At 42.3% G+C, this 27,411-nt stretch overlaps 1 protein-coding gene across 3 annotated transcripts in view; it reads right to left on the bottom strand.

Annotated features, from left to right (window-relative positions):
* Positions 1-27,411, bottom strand: part of OSBP2 (oxysterol binding protein 2) — a 189,431-nt gene that overhangs the window by 136,529 nt on the left and 25,491 nt on the right. The gene's annotated exons all lie outside the window — the stretch shown is intronic.

The following is a 27,411-nucleotide window of genomic DNA, read 5'->3' on the forward strand; positions in this document are numbered from 1 at the left end:
ACAGAGGTGGAGCAGGATGGGAATCTGTCACTGAAAATGAGATGAGAGACCTGGAACCTCAGGGAGTGAACTTGGAGGCACCCCCTGCACCCCTCCCCACTGGCAGGAGTCACCTGGGCATAGAGATCTGCAGACCAAGGATGCCACCATGACGACAAATGAAAGAAGGCAATAGCTGGGCTAACACAGTGTGAACTCATGACAGGAACTGACCCTTTGCCAGTTACAAGATTATGGAGCTAATGGTACCAAAGTAAGGGGAAGCAGAGGTGACTGAGTGTGGGCCATTTCCAGCTCTGACCAATGTTTGAAAACGGAGACTGGATCTACTTAACTCCCTCCTTCACACGCTCAAGGGAAATTGAGAACCCTCACAACATACCAAATCTTCTTCCATAGACTGTGTTGGAAAAGGAAGAGCCACTGGTCAGTATGTAACACTGCCAGTGACAGGAGCTCATTTGGCAATTCTGCTGTCTTTTGATGCTCCTTTATTTCTCCTAGCTCTTCCTCATCTGTTATCTTCTTGATTCTTCTATCAGTTCTATTTTTTAAAGATTTGCTTGTTTGTTTCTAGAGAGAGCGAGCGAGAGCACACAGGTGAGCAGGGGGAGGGGCAGAGGGAGAAGGAGAAGAGAATCTCAAGCAGACTCCCCACTGAGCATAGAGCCCAATGCAGGGCTCGATGTAGGGCTTGATCTCACAACCCTGAGATTATGACCTGAGCCAAAATCAAGAGTCAGATACTTAACTCACTGAGGTGCCCTTCTTCTACCAGTTCTAAAGTCAAATGACTTGACAATAAGACATTCAGCTTTCATGTGAACAGTAGCCTCCTTTTCCGATTCTCTTCTGCTTTGGTTACATTCCTTAGAGAAGATGACATAGTTTATACCCGAGGAGAGGTCCAATTCATAGATGCTGACATATTCCACTTGAAGGAGACTCCTAATTTACAAAACTGGCAAAGTTGGGCATGCCTGTTGGAGGCTTTACCTTTTAGATCAAAGGATTTTGAGGCTAGAGACCGTTCAGGTATTTTTTTATTATTATTATTCATGGGAGGCACACGCACACACACACACACACAGAGAGAGAGAGAGAGAGAGAGAGAGAGAGAGAGGCAGAGACACAGGCAGAGGGAGAAGCAGGCTCCATGCAGGGAGCCCGACATGGGACTCGATCCCGGGTCTCCAGGATCACGCCCTGGGCTGAAGGCGGCACTAAACCTTTGAGCCACCGGGGCTGCCCTAGACTGTTCAGATATTAAACATTATAGTAATTATCCAAAAATGCCACTCTGGCTCAGCTGAAAAAGGAGGGGAGGATGATTGTTCTAGACAGAGGGAACCGAAGTGGCAAAGACCATGAGGCTAGGTGGAGTATATAGCTTTCAAAGAATAGGAAAAAGTTCCATGTGGCTGGAGCATTGAGAACAACAGAGTGAAGGAGAAAAAGATACAGCTAGAAAATTGTATAGGAACCAACTGTAATGCCTTGCAGGTTATGCTAAAGATTTAGACTTTTTTTTCTTTTTAAAGATTTTATTTATTCATGAGAGACACGGGGGGGGGGGGGGCAGAGACACAGGCAGAGGGAGAAGCAGGCTCCATGCAGGGAGCCTTAGGTGGGACTCTATCCCAGGTCTCCAGGATCACATCCTGGGCTGAAGGTGGCGCTAAACCGCTGAACCCTAAATATTTAGACTTATCTCAAACAAAAACAGTGGGCCTCCTGGGCCTAACGTCAAGAAAGAAGCAGGGGTGGCCAAGAGTTATAGAAATTCCTATAGAAAATAGGGAAGAGAAGTACTTGGGTGAGATGGGGATATGGAAGCCTGGCCACTGTGTGGTATTAGGGGTGGGATGGAAGTTACCCAGTGGCTATTGCATTGGATTACAATCCATTGACTAAATAAATATCCCTGTGTCCATAGTCAAAGGGATAAATAAATCAGGGAGAAGGGACAGATATTTCTTAATGAACATAAATGTGATCATAGAAATAGAAAATCACTGAATGCAATGTGGGATCCTGGATTGGATTATAAAAGTTTTTAAAAAGACATTAAAGAAAAACTTGTGAAATATGAATAAAGTTGGAGGTTTAGTTAATAGTATCTTACAACACTAATTTTCCACTTTTGATAATTGTACTTTGCTGAGATAAGATGTTAACATTTGGGGAAGCTAGATGAGGGGCATGTGAGAACTCTCTGTACCTGCAACTCTTCTATAAGTCTGTTATTTCTTTTTTCTATTCTTTTCTTTTTTTCTTCTTTTTGTTAGTAGATAACCCGTTTATTATAAAAGTACACAACTCAGGAACAGTCAGATGGAAGAGATACATAGGATAAGGTTTAGGGAAAGGGTATGGAGTTTCCATCATCTCTGAGTGTGCCACGTCCCCAAATCTCCACATGTTTACCTACCTGGAAACTCTCCAAGCTGCAGTCTAAGTTACTTCAAAATTAAAAATAATCTTTTTAGGGGAACCTGGGTGGTTTAGTGGCTGAGTGTCTGCCTTTGGCTCAGGTCATTATCCCGGGGTCCTGGGATCGAGTCTCTCATTGGGCTCCTGCAGGGAGCCTACTTCTCCCTCTGCCTATGTCTCTGCCTCTCTTTCTGTGTCTCTCATGAATAAATAAAAAAATCTTTTTTAAAAATAATAATCTTTATTTAATGCTGCCATCACACTCTGCCCAGGGCTACAGCTGATATGAAATCTTGTGTCCAGAACCTGAACTCACTTGCCATCAGGCTCAGTGACAGAGTTGGAGATATTCCCAATGTCACTGAAGGACAGAAGCCCTAACTCAGCCCCCATCATAAAGCTTGGTTCTGGACAAGGCTCTCCACAGAGTGAGGTGAAAGCACTTTAAAAATCACTAGAAAAAGAGGAGTAGAGTGGTGGGTAAGGCTCAGAGAAGGAGGGAGGATCTCCCAGTGAAGATAAACTGAAAACCAAAACTCAAAACCTATGAAGAAAATTAATGCTAACAAAGAAAACAACAAAGTCAAATGCTCAGCAGATGAATCACTTCAGACAAAATGGATCTATCAGAATAATATTTTTTAAATGAACATAAATAGGCTTAATATTATTAAAGATGAAGGAAAAACATCAATAAAGAGCAATTATTTGTGAAACAAAAGCTGGTAGGGATGCCTGGGTAGCTCAGTGGTTGAGAGTCTGCCCTTGGCTCAGGGTGTGATCCCCAAGTCCTGGGGTCGAGTCCCACATTGGGCTTCCTGCATGGAGCCTGCTTCTCCCTTTACCTATGTCTCTGCCTTTCTCTCTGTGTCTCTCATGAATAAAGAAATAAAATCTAAAAAAAAAAAAAAAAAAAAGCTGGTAAAAATGAAACAAGAACAGGTAGGTATGAAAAGTAACCAGAGAATTTCAGCAAATGAAAATATAGCAGATAAGCTTTACCAGTCACCTAGCATCCACATCTAAATTTAAACTTAACTCTTTGTTACTAGAGTTACTTTTTATTAAAAGACTTGAGATTAATTTTTCAGTTTTTGTTCTGTATCAGAAGAAATTATATAGGGGCACATGTGAATTTAGGAATTAAACACCCATTAAAATCATTAAATACATTTGCTTGTCTTGGAATTTAACTATGTTCTTTTTTCTTTCATTTAGATGTTTTGTGGTTAGTCCCTGCTCCACCAGTAGCCAAAGTGATATTTTTTTTTGTCCTGTTATTCAGTTTTTTACAATTTCAATGCCTTCAAAGTAAGTTCCATAAGTATCTAAAATTCAGGACATTTCCTAAAATTCTGGTTGTTTTTTGGGAGTGGTGCACCTACCCATGTTGTATATAAGAGTTTTTGTTTCTCCCATTGTGCGTCCTGGCTAATGCAACCCTTCTATGAGAGCTGACCCTTCCAGGGCCACCCAACATCCCAGATAGTGGAAAAGTTAAAGCCCCACTCATAGAAAACTGTGTACTTGGGTCTGTAAGCTGCAGTGGCAACTCCTGTCCTACCTTCCCTGGATGGGAACTTTAGAAGTGTAAAGCAACCCAGAACCATCTATTCTCATCAATCCCTGGGCACCTTCAGTGCCTCAAGACAAACTAGGCTATGTCCTAGGGTCTGCCAGTTATGTCAGAGCTCATATCCAGCACACATGATCATTTATATTCTGCCAGTTTTTAAAAGAAACATGTTTTGTGGCATTACTTTACATTTGGTGGATATTTTAAGTATTTAGAACAAAATATGGAACACCTTGTAAACTTAACCATAAGAGAGATTACCATAACTAATACCCTTCTAAGTGAATCACACTGACTCTCAGCCAAATAACATTCAGCAGTTCTGATGGCCAATGTCCTTGCCAGAGATGAGACCATGATACCAGTTATCAGAACTTAGAAGCCTGTAATAGTTAAGTAGCACGTCCTAAACACTAACTAAACTGTAATAGTTAATGTAGCACTTTGGCTAGTGACTAACCCACCTGTATTGGGTATAAACCTTGTACACCAGAGTCCCCTCACCACCTCCTCTATTATCTCTCTTGGAACCCCATTTGGCTTGAGTCGCTCCTCCATTTCTGGGCTTGGCAGGGACGCTGAATCTCAGAGTGTGAGATCTGGCTTCCCGATTGCCCATCGAGAGACCAGATTTTTGTAACCCACTAATGTGAAAAGGTTAACACCTCACAGGCTGAACAATGACCAGTCGTAAGTGGGAAATAGATGGGAAGCAGGCAGGTAAATACTCCTCACTTTTCCCCTCAGTGGACTTTTCTAAAGTATGTTTTATCCTTGCAAACCTTCTGGAGAAGTCCATGAGCCTAGAGAACATGAGTAGTCTATGACCCTTGAGTTTGCTGTGAAGTGGTAGCCACCTCAATAAAGTTTCACATTACTTTGGATCTTTGCCTTGCCTTTCTTTACCTTTTGGCCTCCACATCACCAACGCTCATCTTGCTGAGTGTCCAGCCTGCCAGCAGGAGGGATTGACACAAAACCTCCATGGCATGACCCCCTCCTTGGGGAGAACAAGATAGCCACCAACTAGATCAGATCACTTTCACCTTGTGTGTGTGGACGGGGCAGGGGTCAGGTATTGAGTGATTTTTCCTTACTGGAATCCATGTGTTTTCTGGCAATGGTGTTGCCTTCAGCAGCACTATGGTCTGGTTATTGAATCCTCATTCACTGGCCTGGATTCTTATATGACACAGCCTCAAAGTCACCATTTCAACTGAGAAAGTGAACCAATGACTCCTGACTGGAGTTCACTGATTTCACTGTGAACCCTATTGTCACTCAGGAGCAGCCAACCTGACAGAAGAATGGAATGGCCTATTGAAGGCTCAGCTTGGGAGCACCTGGGTGGCTCAGTGGTTGAGGATTTACCTTTGACTCAGGTGATTCCAGGGGAATCGAGTTCTGTATCAGGCTCTCCACAGGAAGCCTGCTTCTCCCTCTGCCTATGTCTTTGCCTCTCTCTGTGTGTCTCTCATGAATAAATAAATAAAATCTTATAAAAAGAAAAAAAAGAAGGCTTAGCTGGGGCATCTCCTGAGGAGATGTCTTATGGGATTGACCATCTAACCTCCAGGATGAAGCATATGCCTTGAACTGACAGCTGATATTTGGTGCTGTGTCCTATATAATTACAGAAGATGTGTCCCCGTGAGCCCTGCTCACCATTACTCATAGTGACACCTTGCAAAGTTAGTGCTTCCTATCAGCTGGGCTCAGCTGGTTTAGAGGTTCTGCTTCCAGGAAAAGGGGAAGCACAACACAATAAGGCATGCATTAAATCAGAAGCTGATGCTGCCCTCTGGCCACTTTCTGCCCCTTGTAACAGTGACCAACAGACCAAGAAGAGAATGACAATACTGCTGGGGTTACTGATGCTAACCACCATGAAGAGTTAGGTTAGTAGCACATATGGGGATGGGAGGGGAATGCCTGGAATTGATCTGAGGGGAGTCCCTGAGGACTTTCTTAATACTTCCATGTCTGGCAGTGGTTATTAATGGGCAAGGCAACAAGGAAGTTGCCAGAGTGCTAGTAGAGAGCAAAGAGGATCTAGAACAGGTGGTGGAGGAGGAAGATAATGAATATCCATTACAGTGTCAGGACAGACAGGACAGCAGCGAATGAGCTTGTGTCGCGGCCTTCTTGCTTCCCTCTGCCAGGTAACCCCAGCAGGCCACCAGGAAGAGGTGTCTGTAACTGCTCAGATTTGCACCTCCCCTCCCAGGGAAGGGGTAAAGATGTCTTCATTCTCTTAGGAGAATGGGGGTTCCCACATTGTAGTAGGAGAGCTGACACCATGGGAGGGCATGAGTGGACCTGAGTAGCACAAAGTGTGGAGCGTATTGGACACAAACCTTTGTGCACCTTCTCGGGTTCCCTCGGCCACCTCCTTCCCTGTCTCTCTCTGTCGCTACCTCAACCTTGCCTGATTGTCCCTCTACTTCTGGACTTTTGTGAAATGTTTTGTAGGAAACAGAAGGTGGAAGCAAAAGGGGCGCAGATCAATTCCCCCTCCACTCTTTCTTCTGCAGACTGCTCAGAGGTATGTTTTCTCCTTGCATATCTTCTGGAGATGTCCCTATGGCAGGCCTCCTGTATCTCTCTGCAGCTCACCTGTCCACTTCCCGTTTCTACCTCTCCCCCCTGGGATTGCGCCTTGTACATAAAGTGTCAGATCTTGGGTGCCTGGGTGGCTCTGGCCTTCAACTCAGGTCATAATCTCATGGGTGGTGGGATCAAGCCCCTCATCAGGCTCTGAACCCAGAGGGGAGTCTGCCTGGGGATTCTCTCCCTCTGCCCCTCCCCCTACTCGTGTTCTCTCATTCCCTCTCTCTCTAAGGTAAAAAATCAATTTTAAAAAAAAAAGAAAGAAAACACAAAGTGTCAGCTATTTAATCCTTGCCTTGGTCTATGTTTTCTAGAGAACCTTCATAAAAAATAGGCAAATAATAATAATAATAATAATAATAATAATAATAATAACTGACAAGCAGCAAATTCAGATCAAGATCCACAGAAAGACAAAGGCTACTAATTTAGAGCAAAGCACTTAGCCTTGTGTGTGACTTTCATTCAATGCTAGCTCAAGCTGAGTCTGATTCATTAGCAAAGTCTGCTCCAATCTTCCAAACCCAAATTCAGTAGTACTTCCTATGGGTCACGATATATAGGAATTGCGCTAGAAATTGGAGAGGGGGTAAATATAAAGATAAATAAAACACATTTTCTGGTCTCAAAGAACATTCCATCTTGTGAAAGAGACAGGCCTGTAAATGGCAAGCTACTATTTAATAGGCAGAGGAAAATAAATTCAAAATGGAGTATTCACTTTAGGAAAATTCATTGAGTTGTATACTTATAATTTACCTACTTTTCTCCATGTATGTTACACACATATAGTATATTGTGTGTTACAGATACAACCATTGTCAAAAAAGTTTTGTTTTGTTTTTTTAATTCATGAGAGACAGAGAAGAGGCAGAGACACAGGCAGAGGGAGAAGCAGGCTCTCTGAAGGGACTCGATCCCAGGACCCCAGGATCATGACCCGAGCCAAAGGCAGCTGCTCAACCACTGAGCCACCCAAGCATCCCAAAAGTTTGTTTCAAAAACAAACTAAAAATGGAAGAATAGGTTGCTGGTGGTGGGAGCTCAGAAAACAGAACAACCCCTTCTGTCCTAGGGGGATCAAGAAGGTACACTGGAACAGAATTTCAAACAATGAGGGGACTCTGCCCAGGCAAAGGCTAGGAGGAGGGTCAGACCAACCCAGAGCAGTGATGTGGGTGGAGGGTGTGGCTCTAGGAAAGTTTCAGGATCCAAGGCAGCCAAAGAAGTCCAGACATGGCCTGGCTTGATAATGGGCATTATGAGTTAAACTCTATTGACCAGGAAGACATGTTGAAATTCTAATCCTCAGTACCTGCAAATGTGACCTTATTTGGAAATATGGTCTTTGAGGTTATAATCAGGTTAAGATGAAGTAATTAGGGTAAACCCTAATCCAGTATGACTGGTGTCCCTATAAGAGGAGGAAGAAAAACACAGAGACACAAGGCAGCAGAGATGGGAGTGATGTATCTACAAGCCAAGGAACACCAAGGATTACTGGCAAACATCAGAAGCTAGCCAGGCCTGGAACAGAACCTCAGAGGCATCAGAGAGAGTGTAACTCTGCTAATCCCTTGATTTTGGACTTCTAGCCTCCAGGACTGTAAAACAATAAATTTCTGCTGTTTTAAGCCACCCAGTTTATGGTGCATTATCACAGTATCCCTAGGACACTAAACATGATGGCTGAACAGATAGATGAGCACAGGAATGGCCTTCTAGAAGCTGCCATGTCTGGCTGCTGGTTTATTCCTACATATCAATCATGGGACTGCATTTCAACTCTCCATCCAGTCCCTACCTAGAACAGTCTGTCACCACAGCACCCATATCGCTCCTCTTTTTTTTTTTTTTTAAGATTTTATTTATTTATTCATGAGAGACACAGAGAGAGAGAGAGAGAGAGAGAGAGGCAGAGAGAGAAGCAGGCTCATGCAGGGAGCCCGACGTGGGACTTGATCCAGGGTCTCCAGGATCACGCCCAGGGCGAAAGGCAGGCGCCCAACCGCTGAGCCACCCAGGGATTCCCCATATCGCTCCTCTTGTTCCTAGAGCAGCTCTGTCCCAGAACTACCCATTGCAGTTCAGAGCTTTTCCATTTTCCTATACCACTGAGGCTGGAGCACCCAAAATGGCCTTCAGCAAAGACTCCAAGGATTCAGGTTTCACCAATGACATGCATTAACACAAGATTTAAATGTAGAAGTAAGTTAAGAGGGAAGTGAGCAGAAGAAAAGTTATCCATTGTGGTGGCAGGGACTCTGACAGAGGGAGCAGGCTTTTTAGCCATCGGCTTCCCAATTCTGTGGCTCCCTACAGCAGCATCTGCTGCCTCCAGCAGAGCTAGTTAGAGTCTGAGGACCTACAATGCTCCTTTCAGCTAGCAGCTGCTCCCCCAGCCTTCCCAGGGACTAGGAAGCTACCTCACCTTTGACAGCACAGCCTTTAGGCTAACACTAGCTAGAGTCATTTCTGGTATGCTCAGCTGAGTTCTGGCCAAGGCACCTTCCCAGAGGCTACATCATCTCAGAATGAATACCCACGACTGCAATCAAGATTGCAGATCTTGTGATGTGTGCTGATATGTGCTGCCTGAGATCTCTGGCAACCAAGGCACACACAGGCCAATTCTATGCATTCGCAGAGGGTTTTGTTTTGTTTTGCAGAGGTTTTAAAATCTGGATCTAGAGATGCAAAATGGAAGCCAAAAACCCAATTTAAACATAGGCAAAAGATTTGAACAGATACTTCACAAAAGACGATCTCCAAGTGGCTAAATGAACATATGAAAAAGTGTTTAACTTCATCAGTGATGAGTAAACATATGTATGCATCATGATCCAACAGTTCCACTCCTATGGACTTCCCCATCAGGGATGTATGTATACTTGTGGTTATTAAAAGACATGTCCTGGAATGTCTGCAGTACTCTTCCTAAAAGCCCAAAACTGTACCAACCCATATATCCATCATGCTCAAATGGATAAACAACTGGTGGCTTATCCATGTGATGACTTATCCAAATGGCGGAGCGTTGTACAGCAATGCGAATAAATGCATGAGAACATACACAAACATGCTGGAAGAACCTTACAAATACAATGCTGAGCAGAAGAAGCCAGACACAAAGAAAATGTATTGTGAGACTCTACTTAGAGAGAAAATACAGTAACAGGCAAAACTGAGCTCTGGGATGAGAAATCAAGGCAGCAGTTGCCTGTGGGAAGCAATGACTGGAGGGGACAAGTGGGAGGCTCCTGGGGGTGGGGGATGGTCATGTTTTACTTCTCTTTACAGGAGAATCGGCTATTCACTATGTTCATTTTGGGAACATCCCCTGTACACTTACCTGCCATTTGTCTCTATGCATATCCAACTTCATTAAAACTTAACATTAAAAAGAACAGGGATGGGGGATTCTTTCATGGCAGTAGAGGCAGCAGTGACTCTGCTGAAGCAATGAATCAAAGTTCTCAAGGGCAGCAGAGGTAGCAGAACCCCAGGAGCATCAACATCCAGTGCCCAGGTGGCAATGTCCTCTCCAGGACATGACTTTGGTCTGCCAAAAGTGGCTGCCCAGCCTGCCTTGTTCTCGCCCCTCTCTGACAGCTCTGTCCTCCTGCCTTTTCAGAAATCCTATGAGCTCCTATACATCCTTTTTTGCTTAAAATATCCAGAGCTGGGTTTCTATTGTTCTTGACTGAGAATCTGCTAGTACAGGTGGACAGTGGCCACAGAAGGGATATGAAAGGGCAGTGAAGAGAGTCTTACAAGAGACATAGGCAGGAGAAAGAGTAGATTTTGGTTCTTGTACCTCTCCTGACACAAGGATGTTGTTAGGACCTGTCCAGGTCTAAGTAACAAAGCTCAGGCTATTCGTTCTATCTACCACATCCTGAGGGCTTACCTTAGAAGTGTCTCACATGGATTAGCCACTTAAGATATGATAGGAAAGGCAGGAATGTTACCTTTCTGGAATGTTACCTTCCAGATGCAGAGGCTGAAAGGCTTGGCTATGTGGGCAGCTCACTGCAGGTCCCACAGGGGACCAAGCCACTAGAGCCAGGCCCATCAATCCACCTGCAGCCCTGTCTCTTACCCACGGGAGTGCATGGACACGTCCCCACGCTTCATTTCTACTTTCAAAAAGTCATCAGAGCTGGTTAAATAGCACCATCCAGAAAATGCTCAATATGGCAACTGTCAGAAGTGGCCAATCGAACAGAAGCATCTACTGCATGGATGAGACTATCACCATGAGACCTGACACTGTTTCACTTGGCTTCTGGCCTCATTCTTTTCCATTTAAAGCTTCCCTTGAGAAATGTGAAATAATTGTTGCTGCAAATTCTATAGGAAGGACATTTCTAATGTAATTTTTTTAATAAAAAAGGAGACTTGGGAGCATTCTCCAATTACTGAAACTCACATCACTACATGTTTACAAAAATAGACAGTGACAGAGAGCAATTTATAAAAGGCCAGCACATTTCTCCATACAACTTACATCTAGATAGTACTTCACTTTCCACAGGAGACTGTCACCAACACGATTCCTTCAATCCTCATAAGAACCCATAAAGTGGGCAAATATTTAAGCAAATGTTGATTTGCTTAGCAAATATTTATCAAGTATATTCCAAATGGCAGGCACCTGCAGGAGGGAATTAGCCTCATTTTACAATCAAGAAAGGGGAAGAGGCCAAGAAAAGGTAAATCATGTCCAGGAAAAGGTAAATCATGTGCCCTCACCCATAAAACTGGTAAACAATAAAGCCAACTGGAACTGGGTATCTCTGCCACCAATACAGGGCTCTTTCCATGGAGAATCCTAAGGTATCCATCCAGGAAATGCTTTATTCTGGTCATTACTTCTGTTTGTCGCTTGCAAGTGAAAACATAAGTTCCATGAGATAGAACTGGCCTATCTTGTCCTTACCTGGCTCAGAGCTGACGCATGGTGAGAACTCAGAGGTGGTGGGCTGGCTGTGAGAATTCATGCATGAGTGTTACACAAGCAGGGGGACAAACCCAGGGAGATGATCCAGCCCCAGCGCCACCGGAAGCCCTGCCAACCTCACACATTTAAGGTGGAACAGCAGGATAACAACACCTTACCCTTCCACATCACTCACTGAAAATTAACAAGACTCTTTTTGTGGTTCCACCAAAATGTCAAAATACCATGTACCACCCATCAACAACGAAGGTGGTTCCTAAGATTCTTAAATGGAAACCCTGTCACAGAATATTAGACAAATGCTTTAGATCTCAAATTTAGACTAAAATGCCTCATCAGGTAGAAAATGGATGAACACGTCACTTTTGCTGCCAATGCAGTAACAATAAGCCACGACATTTTTCCAAGTCATTTACGCTTTTATTTTTTTTTATTATTTTTTTTTATGATAGTCACAGAGAGAGAGAGAGAGAGAGGCAGAGACACAGGCAGAGGGAGAAGCAGGCTCCATGCACCGGGAGCCCGACGTGGGATTCGATCCCAGATCTCCAGGATCGTGCCCTGGGCCAAAGGCAGGCGCCAAACCACTGCACCACCCAGGGATCCCCATTTACGCTTTTAAATTGTGAGACTGGTCAGGCGAAAGCTGACCTGGACTTCACTGAAAAGAATGCCAAGTCCTCTCCAGCCTGCCTCCTCAATCTCCTTCAAAGCCACCCTCTTCACTGCAGCTGTTCCGCTCAGCCCTGCACTGGGCCATGGTTATCCCTCCCTCAGACACACCCATAGTCTCCTCATCAGCCTCTGCCACTCCCCTGTGGCAGAGCTACCTTTTTCTAAAACTTCATTCTGAATCTGTCAATATACTGCATTAAACCCTTCGACAACTCTCCTATTCCTTCAGGACAAAGTCCTTGCTCCTGAGTATGACTTACCAGCTCTTCCTGAATAGAAATCTACTGTTTCTCCTGCCTGTGTCTCTTGTAAGACTCTCTTCACTGCCCTCTCTGCCCTCTGATATCCCTTCTGTGGCCACTGTCCACCTGTACTAGCAGGTTCTCAGTCAAGAACAATAGAAACCCAGCTCTGGATATTTTAAGCAAAAAAAGATATATAGGAGCTCATAGGATTTCTGAAAAGGCAGGAGGATAGAGCTGTCAGAGGGGGACGAGAACAAGGCAGGCTGGGCAGCCACTTTTGGCAGACCAAAGTCATGTCCTGGAGAGGACATTGCCACCTGGGCACTGGATGTTCATGTTTCCGGGGCTCTGCTACCTCTGCTGCCCTTGAGAACCAACCAGTCATTGCTGCCTCTGCTGCCATGAAAGAATCCCCCATCCCTGTTCTTTTTTTTTTTTTTTTTTATGATAGTCACAGACAGAGAGAGAGAGGCAGAGACACAGGCAGAGGGAGAAGCAGGCTCCATGCACCGGGAGCCCGATGTGGGATTCGATCCCGGGTCTCCAGGATCGCGCCCTGGGCCAAAGGCAGGCGCCAAACCGTTGCGCCACCCAGGGATCCCCCATCCCTGTTCTTTTAAATGTTAAGTTTTAATGCATTTTGATATATAAAGTGGCACAACATTTTTCAAAGGCTGAAAGGAAAGAAGTGCCAACCCAGAATCCAGTGAAAATACCCTCTAGGAATGATGGAAAAGGACATTCTGAAATGAAGGAAAACAAAGAGAACTTGTCACCAGCAGATCTACCTTAAAACAATGGCAAAAGAAAGATTCTCTAAAAAGAAAGGAAATGATAAAAAGAAAGAATCTTAGAACATCAGGAAGAAAGAACATTAAACAAATTTATGGCTTAAGACAATAGATATTCCTTCTCTTGAGTTTTCTAAATTATATTTGATGGTTGAAGCAAAAATTTAAACACTGTATGATGTGGTATGATGTGGTTCTACATATATGCAGAAGAATATTTAAGACTACTAGACTATAAATGGGGACAGGTAAAGGAACTTAGAGGGAAGTAAATTTTCTATACTTCATTGAAACTGGTTAAATGACATCAGCAGATCTGATAAGTTATGTATATATAATGTAATATATGAAGAATCACTAAAAATGTTATCCAAAGAGATACTCAAAGCACTGTAGAATTAAATACAGTCATATGACCCAGATTCCACTCCCAGATATATAACCAAGAGAAATGAAAATGTATGTCCCCACAAAAACTTGTACACAAACTTTTACAACAGTATCACACATAAAAGGTGGAGATAATACACATATCCATAGGTAGATGAATGAACCCCCCAAAATAGTATATTATACAATGGAATCATATTCCTACAATGGAATATTATTTAGCCATAAAAGGAACAAAGTACTGGTCTAAGCTACAACTTGGATAAACCCTGAATACTATGCTAAGTGAAAGAAGCCAGTCACAAAAGTCCACATACCATATGACTTTATTCATACAAAAGTCCATGCTAGGGAAACATATAGAGGCAGAAAGTATATGAGTGGTTGCTTAGGGCTAGGGGAAGATTTGGAGAGACAGGGATGGGCAGAGTAGTGATAGCTAAAGGATATGGGGTTTCCTTTGGAGGTAATGAAAATGTTATAAAATTGACTGTGATGGTTGCACATATCTGTGAATATATTAAAAACCATTAGTTGTATACTTTAAGTGGGTTATTTGCACAGTATATAGATCATATCTCAAAGGTCAGAACAAGAATAACAACTGCAATACATTGAAAGGCTTCAAGTCAAGAAATTTATAATGATACTAAAAAATAAGTCATTAGTAACCCTGGAGAGATACTAAAAGTCCAACTCATTTGTCTGACAACTGGTGAATAAAGGAAAGCATAGAACATTTTCCCTACCATTTATATTTTAGCAAAACTATTGGGTAACCAAATGGTTATATGAGGGGAGATTTCTCTTTATAGAATTATTTTCACTAATAACTACAAAAGGAATGATAGAATATCATCATTTTGTAACCTGTACTGAACTAATGGGTCTAGGAAATTGTCCACGATAGCTGCTAGTGTGTGTGTGTGTGTGTGTGTGTGTGTGCAAGAGAGAGAGAGAGAATCAGACAACATGCATACCCTTTCTTTTTTTTTTTTTTTTTTTCATACCCTTTCAATATACCTATGAATCATTTTGCCAATATAACTGAATCTTACTCTGAATCTCTAGCTGTCAGTTTATACGAAATAAAGGAAATAGAAGAGTATCATAAGCAACATTATGGAGATGTAATCAGCAAATTCTAGTCTGTGGCAAACTATAGAACAAATGACCTAGTTTCTTCAACCAATAAATTGCAAAAGGAAAAAAAGGGAGAAAGAGAATCTGTAAATCAAAAGAGACGGGGGAGTTCCTTCCCCTTTTCCAGGCAGTGCTCAGCCACGGGGACTCAGCACAACCAGCAGCATCAGGGCAGCCAGGCCTTGAGGCAAAGAGGTATGGCTGGCATCAAAGATGAACAATACTAAGGTCAAGAAAATTCAGTGAGCAAGACTGGGTGTGAAGGAACAGACGGAACTTGGTCAGCATGGCTGAGAGAGTAGTTTCATACCTGAAATTGAGCAAATATTTAAATATATTGAGGATAGTGGGAGCCAGAGCTCTTTTTGTCAGAGTTTGAAGTAGGAAAAATGGAAGGAGAGGGTGAGAAAAAAACTATCTCTATCCACCGAGACAGCCAGAAGCAATGATGTCCCAGTGACAATGAGTACACCCAGCATCCAGAACTGGGCTTCTAGATATCATTTTCCACTAAAAGGGATGGGGTTCATTACAGAAATGCATATTCCAGTATAAGACAAACCAAGAATATTTTGTTGTGGGATGACTGGGTGGCTCAGCGATTGAGCATCTGCCTTCAGCTCACAGGATCCAGCATGGAGTCCTGCATTGGGCTCCCTGTGGGCAGCCTGCTTCTCCCTCTGCCTATGTCTCTGCCTCTTTCTCTGTGTGTCTCTCATGAATAAATTAATGAATCTTTTAAAAAAAGAATATCTTGTTGTTCCAAAAGTAAGGAAATGTTCAGAGTGATGGGTAATGTCAAAAGTACACAGGAGCCAATTTAAAACGACTCCTCCTACCCAAAGCTGGGAAAATTTGAGTAGCAATATAAATGAGAGTTACTGATAATAACCCACTGGATGAGACAAAAATCTATGAGGTCATATTGATATGAATAGATGAACAGATAATTAAATAAAAAGCTCCTTTTATAGTACAATGCCTTCTGATAAATGTGAAAGGAATGGTGTAAAAAGAAATATCACCAACTGGCAACTATCAAAATAATAACTTATTTGATTCAGCCAAGAATAACCAAAAGGTACTAAAAACCAGTGGGATTTGTTAAAGAATTGTGTTTTACCTAGCCTCAAAGTGTCTCCCCATAAAATACATTCTAATTTAATTCTTAATTAATCATCACATTAGTTATATTCTAGTTTTATTCTGGGGTTATTCCAAGTATCTAAATTATAATTTAATTCTAATCAATTATTTGCTGGTTCTAATTAATTGTTTATAATTCCAATTAATTATTAATTCTGATTACTTACTTATTAATTCATTGGTTCTGAGCAATTACTTATTAATAATTATAAGTCAACTTTACAGTGGAAAAATCTGGCAACAAACACCATCTTAATCAAATGATAAAAGTTACACGACTACTAGCAAGACTAATCAACATCCTGTGCCTCCTGATATGATGCACTGTGAAGGACATGGTAGTATATCCTGCAGTATTCCTGCCACAAATGTAGGACCTGAATCTAAATATAAGGGAACACTAGGCAATCCTAAACTGAGGCACAATCCACAAAGTAACTAGCATATATTTATCAAAAAATTCCAGGTCATGAAAAACAAGGAAAAATGGAGGAACTGTTCCAGACTGAAACTAAAGTGGTAAGACAACCAAATGCGATCAACAATCCTGAATTGGCTCTTGTACCTCTAAAGGACATAATTGAGACAACTGGAAAAATCTGGATGGCATCCATGGATTAGATGATAGTATTTTTTAAAAAGATTTTATTTATTTATTTATGAGAAACACAGAGACAGAGGGAGAAGCAGACTCCCTGTAAGGAGCCTAATGTGGGATCACGCCCTGAGCTGAAGGTAGATGCTCAACCGCTGAGCCACCCAGGCATCCCTAGATGATAGTATTGTATCAATGTTTACACTGCGGATATAGGAGAATGCCCTTGTTTTAAGGAATACACACTGAAGCACTAAGTGTAATAGGCATCATGTCTGAAACTTACTCTTAAAATCTTAAGAAATATGACGTATAAATATGACATACAGAATGTAGAGCATAGTAACAATTGGGGGATCTGAGAGTACATGGGTCCATAGGAGCTATTTGTGCTATTCTTGAAATTTTCCTCTAAGTTTGAAATTATTTCAAAACAAAAAGTTTATTTTAAAAAATCCAAGGAGGGCAGCCTGGGTGGCTCAGCGGTTTAAGCACCTGCCTTCCGCCCAGGGCGTGATCCTGGAGTCCCAGGAACAAGTCCCACGTCAGACTCCCTGCATGGAGCCTGCCCCTCCTTCTGCCTGTGTCTCTGCCTCTCTCTCTCTCTGTCTATTATGAATAAATAAAAATAAAAATCTTAAAAAAAATAAGAAAATAAAAAAATAAAAAATCCTGGGAGAAATATAAATAATTGCAATAAATGGATCTTATTTGGATCCTGATTTCTAGAAACTGTAGAAATGGGCAGCCCGGGTGGCTCAGCAGTTTAGCGTCTGCCTTCGGCCCAGGGCGTGATCCTGGAGTCACGGGATCGAGTCCCGCATCGGGCTTCCTGGATGGAGCCTGCTTCTCCCTCTGCCTGTGTCTCTGTCTCTTTCTGTGTCTCTCCTGAATAAGTAAATAAAATATCAAAAAAAAAAAAAGAAAAGAAAAGAAACTGTAGAAATGATTTTAAATTAATGAGGATATTTTAATATTGACTGGATATCTAATCTTATCAAAGAATCATTGTTAAACTTTTAGGCATATTAATGCCATTTTTATTTTTTTTTAAAAACCTTCATCTCTACAGAGATACATACTGAAATATTTATAAACATTAATTATTATTAAAATTATTTTTAAACTAATTATTAAAATTAGGTTAAAGATGTCTGGGACTTGCTTCAAATTAAGTGAGGGTGGAGAGGCTATAGACTGACCTAAAGGTAAGACTTGCTCACATTGAGTGATGGGGATATGGGGCTCATTATACCAACATCTCTACTTTTATATGTTTGAAATTCCCCATAATAATAATAAAAAAAATCCATTGCATTTTAAGTTCTTCACTGTGTGTAGTGATGACCAACAGCAGTCCGAACTACTTTTTTTCTTTTTAAAGATTTTATTTATTTATTTTAAAGTAAACTCTATACCCAACATGGAGCTCAAACTCATGACCCTGAGATCAGGAGTCACATGCTCTACCAACTAAGCCAGTCAGGTGCCGCTAAGTTGAACTACTTTGATGGTGAAGGGGACGTCTTGAATCCCAGTGACCAGGCACAGGAATGAGGCTGTGCACTGAGTGTCTCAGGAGGAGATAAAAGATGACAGGTCCCCAGGGCACAGGGCTGGATTTATTTCAAGACCTAGTCATGGGCACAGAACCATTCAGGATAGTTGAAAACAGATTTGTTTTTTGTTTTTTTTTAAATCATCACACAGTCTCTGTAGCTGCAGCCATAATCTACAGAATGTTCCAGCAACCTAGATTCTTCCTTTTATAAGTGCTCTGTTGGCTTAAAATTTCAGCAGCCCTAAACGTACCCCCCAAAAATACTACACTAAGCAAAGGAGGTTCTAAAAAAGAAAACCAGTTAGCAAGCCAAGCAAAAGACTGAAACACTACAAATTAGAAGTCAATTAAGGAAACACTTGGATGGAATTTTAACACATCGAGGCCAATTACAAATTTAAATGCACAGATTACAATACAAGCTTACAGATCTGATGGTGAGACATGTAATTTATTCAGGAATTCTACTTCTTCCTTTCATGGCCTCCAAGATGATGCACATTGATATTAATATTAGATGGAATAATCTTATGTAAAACTGACTCCCTCCAGGTTTCAAGTGAAGCAAAAATGGCTGAACTCCTATCAAAGCATGACAGCAGCCTGTGAAACTATAGGCCTCACACCACAGGCTGTCACCAACTTCCCAGAGACTGTGTTTAAAACAACTGACACCCCTCCTCGTCATGTTCACTGTTTCATTCAGTCAGTATGACAGGCCAGCCACTTGTTCAGATCAGTGAAGAAAACAGATGATGAAGAGGATGAAGAAGACATAGGATGAAGGTCCAGGTTCATGGGGTGGTGGCTCTCTCGGGCCTCCGCAGAATCCATCAAGAGTGTATGACTTTCTGTCTCTCCTCTATCATTTGGGCTGAACAAGAGAGGGCCTCATCAGCACAGAGCACTCTCCTATGAAAAGGTTCCTGAACTCCAGAAGGATAGACCACAGCCTGGCTATACCCAAAAGAGCCTTCAAATATGTCTTCTTCATCCTCTGGCAAATCCATCCCTGGTTTCCTTGACTGTACATGATAGACAGAAGTGTGAGCTTAAACGGTAGGTTTTCACCAGTTAAGCATTTACTACTAGCAAAATCCTTACATTCAAAACATCCCTTTTAAATTGAAGCAGTCATCAAAAACCTCCCAAGACACAAAAGTCCAGGGCCAGACGGCTTCCCAGGGGAATTCTATCAAACGTTTAAAGAAGAAACCATACCTATTCTACTAAAGCTGTTTGGAAAGATAGAAAGAGATGGAGTACTTCTAAATTCGTTCTATGAGGCCAGCATCACCTTAATTCCAAAACCAGACAAAGACCCCACCAAAAAGGAGAATTACAGACCAATATCCCTGATGAACATGGATGCAAAAATTCTCAACAAGATACTAGCCAATAGGATCCAACAATACATTAAGAAAATTATTCACCATGACCAAGTAGGATCTATCCCTGGGACACAAGGCTGGTTCAACACTCGTAAAACAATCAATGTGATTCATCATATCAGCAAGAGAAAAACCAAGAACCATATGATCCTCTCATTAGATGCAGATAAAGCATTTGACAAAATACAGCATCCATTCCTGATCAAAACTCTTCAGAGTGTAGGGATAGAGGGAACATTCCTCGACATCTTAAAAGCCATCTACAAAAAGCCCACAGCAAATATCATTCTCAATGGGGAAGCACTGGAAGCCTTTCCCCTAAGATCAGGAACAAGACAGGGATGCCCACTCTCTCCATTGCTATTCAACACAGTACTGGAAGTCCTCGCCTCAGCAATCAGACAACAAAAAGGCATTAAAGGCATTCAAATTGGCAAAGAAGAAGTCAAACTCTCCCTCTTCACCGATGACATGATACTCTACATAGAGAACCCAAAAGCCTCCACCCCAAGATTGCTAGAACTCATACAGCAATTTGGCAGCGTGGCAGGATACAAAATCAATGCCCAGAAATCAATGGCATTTCTATACACTAACAATGAGACTGAAGAAAGAGAAATTAAGGAGTCAATCCCATTTACAATTGCACCCAAAAGCATAAGATACCTAGGAATAAACCTAACCAAAGAGGTAAAGGATCTATACCCTAAAAACTATAGAACACTTCTGAAAGAAATTGAGGAAGACACAAAGAGATGGAAAAATATTCCATGCTCATGGATTGGCAGAATTAATATTGTGAAAATGTCAATGTTACCCAGGGCAATTTACACGTTTAATGCAGTCCCTATCAAAATACCATGGACTTTCTTCTGAGAGTTAGAACAAATTATTTTAAGATTTGTGTGGAATCAGAAAAGACCCCGAATAGCCAGGGGATTTTAAAAAAGAAAACCATAGTTGGGGGCATCACAATGCCAGATTTCAGGTTGTACTACAAAGCTGTGGTCATCAAGACAGTGTGGTACTGGCAGAAAAACAGACACATAGATCAATGGAACAGAATAGAGAACCCAGAACCTTTATGGTCAACTAATATTCGATAAAGGAGGAAAGACTATCCATTGGAAGAAAGACAGTCTCTTCAAGAAATGGTGCTGGGAAAATTGGACATCCACATGCAGAAGAATGAAACTGGACCACTCTCTTTCACCATACACAAAGATAAACTCAAAATGGATGAAAGATCTAAATGTGAGACAAGATTCCATCAAAATCCTAGAGGAGAACACAGGCAACACCCTTTTTGAACTCAGCCACAGTAACTTCTTGCAAGATACATCCACGAAGGCAAAAGAAACAAAAGCAAAAATGAACTATTGGGACTTCATCAAGATAAGAAGCTTTTGCACAGCAAAGGATACAGTCAACAAAACTAAAAGACAACCTACAGAATGGGAGAAGATTTTTGCAAATGATGTATCAGATAAAGGGCTAGTTTCCAAGATCTAGAAAGAACTTATTAAACTCAACACCAAAGAAACAAACAATCCAATCATGAAATGGGCAAAAGACATGAAGAGAAATCTCACAGAGGAAGACATAGACATGGCCAACAGGCACATGAGAAAATGCTCTGCATCACTTGCCATCAGGGAAATACAAATCAAAACCACAATGAGATACCACCTCACACCAGTGAGAATGGGGAAAATTAACAAGGCAGGAAACAACAAATGTTGGAGAGGATGCGGAGAAAAGGGAACCCTCTTACACTGTTGGTGGGAGTGTGAACTGGTGCAGCCACTCTGGAAAACTGTGTGGAGGTTCCTCAAAGAGTTAAAAATAGACCTGCCCTACGACCCAGCAATTGCACTGTTGGGGATTTACCCCAAAGATTCAGATGCAATGAAACGTCGGGACACCTGCACCCCGATGTTTCTATCAGCAATGGCCACAATAGCCAAACTGTGGAAGGAGCCTCGGTGTCCATCGAAAGATGAATGGATAAAGAAGATGTGGTTTATGTATACAATGGAATATTCCTCAGCAATTAGAAACGACAAATACCCACCATTTGCTTCAACGTGGATGGAACTGGAGGGTATTATGCTGAGCGAAATAAGTCAATCGGAGAAGGACAAACAGTGTATGTTCTCATTCATTTGGGGAATATAAATAATAGTGAAAGGGAATATAAAGGAAGGGAAAAGAAATGTTGGAAAATATCAGGAAGGGAGACAGAACATAAAGACTCCTAACTCGGGGAAACGAACTAGGGGTGGTGGAAGGGGAGGAGGGCGGGTGTTGGAGGGGAATGGGTGACGGGCACTGAGGTGGACACTTGACGGGATGAGCACTGGGTGTTTTTCTGTATGTTGGTAAATTGAACACCAATAAAAATTAATTTAAAAAAAAAACCAGGGATCCCTGGGTGGCGCAGCGGTTTGGCGCCTGCCTTTGGCCCAGGGCGCGATCCTGGAGACCCGGGATCGAATCCCATGTTGGGCTCCCGGTGCATGGAGCCTGCTTCTCCCTCTGCCTTTATCTCTGCCTTGTCTCTGCCTCTCTCTATATATATGACTATCATAAATAAATAATAAAAAAAAAATTAAAAAAAAAAACCCACAATGAGATACCACCTCACACCAGTCAGAATGGGGAACATTAACAAGGCAGGAAACCACAAATGTTGGAGAGGATGAGGAGAAAGGGGAACCCTCTTGCACTGTTGGTGGGAATGTGAACTGGTGCAGCCACTCTGGAAAACTGTGTGGAGGTTCCTCAAAGAGTTAAAAATAGACCTGCCCTACGACCCAGCAATTACACTGCTGGGGATTTACCCCAAAGATTCAGATGCAGTGAAACGCCGGGACACCTGCACCCCGATGTTCATAGCAGCAATGTCCACAATAGCCAAACTGTGGAAGGAGCCTCGGTGTCCATCGAAAAGTGAATGGATAAAGAAGGTGTGGTTTATGTATACAATGGAATATTACTCAGCCATTAGAAATGACAAATACCCACCATTTGCTTCAACATGGATGGAACTGGAGGGTATTATGCTGAGTGAAGTAAGTCAGTCAGAGAAGGACAAACATTATATGTTCTCATTCATTTGGGGAATATAAATAATAGTGAAAGGGAATATAAGGGAAGGGAGAAGAAATGTGTGGGAAATATCAGAAAGGGAGACAGAACATAGAGACTCCTAACTCTGGGAAACGAACTAGGGGTGGTGGAAGGGGAGGAGGGCGGGGGGTGGGGGTGAATGGGTGACGGGCACTGAGGGGGGCACTTGAGGGGATGAGCACTGGGTGTTATGCTGTATGTTGGCAAAGTGAACACCAATAAAAAATAAATTTATTATAAAAAAAAACAAAAACAAAAACAAAATCCCTTTTAGTGATGAAAGTGTTTACCAAGTACTTCCTCATGGTTTGTTTCAAACAGCCAAGTATGGCTGCTTATAGATGATAAAAGTGGGGGCCACAGAGGTTTAGAGACTTTCCCCCACACTGGCAGGGCTAATTGTATAACCAACAGGATACTGTGGAAATGACAGAGTCAAAAAAAGTCAAAAAGATTTTAAAAAATAAAACAAAACAACAAACAAACAAGAACAACCCAACCACTGTGTTCTCTGCTTGCTCGCTCAGATCACTCTCTGGAAAAAGCCAGATTTTTGCATGTTGTGAGGATACTCAAGCAGCCCTTTGGAGAGGTCTACAAAGAGAGGCCCCGAGAACTCCTATCAACAGCCAACAAGTGCTTTGCTAAGCACACAAGTGAGTCACCTTGAGAATGGAGCCTTTAGCCCCAGTCAAGCCTTCAAGTGACTGCACCCTTCATGAGATATCCCAAGCCAGAATCATCCCAACTAACCACCCACACATGAATTCTGGCCCCACAGAAACTGTGAGATAATGTTTATTATTGTTTTAAGCCACTGAATTTCAGGATGATTTGTTACAGAGCAAGAGAAAATACACAGGGATGCTGAGCCAGCCAGTGAGGATGAAGAGTATGGCTGTGTGGGACAGAGATACAACCCAATGAAGACAGATGTTGCCTGGAAATCCATCTCAGCTCAACAGAGGAAGAAGTTTCTAACAGCCAGAATTATTCAAGGAATACCAGCTTGTCTTGGGAGATACAGGTTGCTCTCTGTCACTGGAGAGATTTGCTCAGAGGCTGGTGCTTAATGGGGCAAAGATGTCATAGGAAGAAGTCAACAGACAGAGAGATGGTTGGATTGGACAACTTTTAAGTTCCTTTCTACCAGAGATTTTTCTACACTATGCAACTTACCCAAGGACCTGGAAAATCTTGCTCACCAGCTTCCTAGGCTCCGATGACATGCTTGTACAGTGTATATCTGGCTAACAGTTACTGAGAACTGATTTGTTCTGGGAGGAAACAGACAACACTTGAGCTACTGGTCCCACCCTAAAAGAGCTGCACATGCCCATGAATGACATATTGTCACCAAGTACAAGCCAGGGCTGACAGGAGAAAAGAGACAGGAAGCCTGCAGCCTGAAACCATTAATGTCTAGAAGGCTGCAAAGGCAGGGCATGTTGCGAGGCACTCAGGTAAATGCAAGGGAGACAAAAAGCACTACGGGAATTTGCTTAGTGGCTAGGAATGCCCTAATCCCATCTCCAGAAGGCAATGACTCAGTAAACTGGCAGGCAAAATAAATTCAAACTTAGGAGAACTGCGGGGCTCAGAAGAAGAAAATTACTTCTGTGCCTGCAACTGGCAAAATAATTTCATTTTCTAAAAATGGAAAACTCAAGTAAGGTGTCTTTCTTGTCAGGCATGTGAGCAATGCAGCAAAAGACAGTGTTCTCCACCACCACCACCACCCGCCCCGCCCCACCCCGAGTCTGCTTGCAAGTCTCCCAAAACTGGGAACAGGAAACACACCATTAGCCCATCTATGGCTCAGCAAAAGCTTCACCCATTCTTTCTCTACTAGGTCAGCACCAGCTTGGAGTGCCTGGAGTCTGATCTCCATGCCACTAAGTCAACAGACATTTCTGTGCCAAGCCCAGTGCCAGGCAGAGATCATCTTTGATATCTCATCTCTCCCCTGACTTCTTCCAATTGTTTCCTCATCAAATTCCCAGGAGGTTGGGGCTAAAAGGAACCCCACAGACCACCCAGTCTACCCCCCTTGCTTTACAGATGAAGAGTGTGATTATTGGAAGGAAGGTTAGAAGCTGGGAAAGACTGAAAAATTTTTCCCAATTCCTAATGTCCTCCCTGAATTACAATTACATGTCCACACCCTTCATCATAGGACTTTGCAGGATCACCCACCATAGTAGGCAATGGGTACCCTCTTGCCCCACCAATATTGGATAAGGCCACGTGCCTTGATTCAACCAATGGAATATGGACCAGAGTGAAGGTGTGCAGGTTTGAACTGGGGTGCTTCCTTTCCTGCTTGCCCTCCTGTACTTCTACCATCATAGGGAGAAGACTGATTCTGTTACTGTACTCGTTCAAGGCAGAGGAGCGTCCTAGGTGTCACTGCTGGAAGCAGAGCTGCTCTAGTCATCTGCAGACATGCAAGCAAGAATAAACCACCCTTGCTTTAAATTCTGAGTTTTTGGGGTGATTTATTTGGGGGCTGCCTTATCCAGGAGCACAGGTGAGCTGAGGGCCCAGTTCTAACTCTCATCTACCTCCTCCCCTCTTAGGATGTACACAGAGCCCACTGTCCCTGGGGTGTGACAGTAGAGGAAGAAACCAAAGATTATCCTGGAAAGGCAGAGATGAAGCTGGTCCTGAGGATAAGCAGTGGATGTATGTGTTTGGGATGAGGGGAAGATGAAAAAGAAGTCTCTTGGGGAGCCAGGTGGCTCAGCGGTTTAGCGCCGCCTTTGGCCCAGGGCTGAATCCTGGAGACCCGAGATCAAGTCCCACATCGGGCTCCCTGCATGGAGTCTGCTTCTCCCTCTGCCTGTGTCTCTGCCTCTTTCTGTCTGTCTGTCTGTCTCTCTCTCTCTCTCTCTCTCTCTCTGTATCTCTCATGAATAAAAAAATAAAATCTTAAAAAAAAAAAAAAGAAAAAGAAGTCTCTTGTGCCAAAATGTCAGCAGTCTTTGTCAGCAACCTAACTGTCTGCTTTTAATTTCTACCCACCTTCTCTTAGGCTATCACAATCATTCTTTTTGCACTAGTAGGTGGAGGGCTTACTAGCCAGCTGCAGAAATCTAGAGATGTGCATGGAAGTGAACTTAAGAGGTCTGTCTTCTCAGATTAACTTCCCACAGTCCCAGATGACAGAGCTGCAGGTGGACCCTGAAAATGGCACAGTGTCCTATCCAATCAGTATAGATGTTTTTCAAATCTTTCACCCCTACATATATGGTGCCAGGGTGCCAAGACCACTCAGTGGGGAAAAGACAGTCTCTTCCACAAGTGGTGCTGGTAAAACTGAATGTCTACATGCAAAAGAATGAAATTGGAGCCTTAACTAGCTCCAGGTTTGGGAGGGCAAAGACAAGGCAGGACAGTATGAGCATCATTAAGGGAAATACAACAGTGGGTTGAACATAGGCAAACACAGGCAACATGTTTGTGTCCATGAGATTATAGTGTTTTTGAGAAAACAAACAACATGGATTTGTCACCATTTGAAGATAAGAGCCAGTTCATGATTTTGAGAGCTTGTGATTAAAGGGAAAGAATCAAGAATTTGTTCTGCCTTTCCTGTGTGAACTGTACCCCTGAGTAACCAGAGTAGTAGAGGATGGGAAGTTTCTCTCTAGAGGTATTCCTACTAATAAATAAGGAAGGAGTGATAGAATTACACTCATTGAAGACTGATGATCACCAGGAGCTAACATCACAAACCAAAAAGCCACCAGACATTATGAGCTCCTGATGGAAGAACACATTACCATTTGATCAAGTTTCTAGATCCATCTGCCAAGTTAAAGAATTGCAGAAGCCACAGGAACATGTTAACCTACACCAAGAAAATACAATCAGCAAAACCCAGACTGTGTGAAATTCTGTGGGGAGACTTTACTTGGGTCCTGATGCAAACAAATGTATCAAAAAAAATTTTAGGACATTTCAGACAATTCAAACTGTGAACACTGGATATTTGTTGATAATAAGGAATTATTAATTTTAGTATAACAATGGTATTGTAGATATGTTTTTAAAAATCCTTAATCTTTAGAGCTACATACTGAAACATTTACAGGTGAAATGTGATATTGGGATTCACTTTGAAATAGTATTGGCAGGTGGAGGACTGAGATGAAATAAGATTGGCTGGAAAGTTAATAATTGTTGATACTGGGTAAGGGGTACATGGGGGTTACTACTATCTATTCATATTCATATTCATTTTAAATACAAATGAGTACAATGAGTTCTCAATACTGTCACATCTGTTTGGCTCATGCTAAGCCTCAGAAAAGGAGCTGAAAATATGAGCATTGTGTAGTAGCTTCCATAGTCACTCTATTCTCCCGGCAAACAGTGACTCCCCCTGGGCTACTGTAATAGTATAAACTTAATATTGGGTCTTTATAACATATAAAAAGATTAAAATTACAAAGTGCTTTCTATAAAAAAAAAAAAGTCTTCACTGAAATTGAGAATCTACTAAGCAGAAGTGATTGCCCAGCACCCCAGGGGACACTATGTCAAGAAGACGCAGCCTCAGGTTCTGGAGGGGAGGAGCCAGTTTTTAATCTAATGGAGGGAAATAAAACAACATCCTGCAAATAGGGGTATATGGCCAAATGACATAATACACCAAAGGGCATCAGAGGAAGGATGGTTCTGCTAGCTCAGCTGACTGCAGGGGAATCCATGCAGGTTCATCTTGAGATGACTTGGAGTTAAGATTGTCAGCTAGG

This window comes from Vulpes lagopus, chromosome 14, assembly GCF_018345385.1.
Source record: "Vulpes lagopus strain Blue_001 chromosome 14, ASM1834538v1, whole genome shotgun sequence".
In the NCBI taxonomy this organism is placed as follows: Eukaryota; Metazoa; Chordata; class Mammalia; order Carnivora; family Canidae; genus Vulpes; species Vulpes lagopus.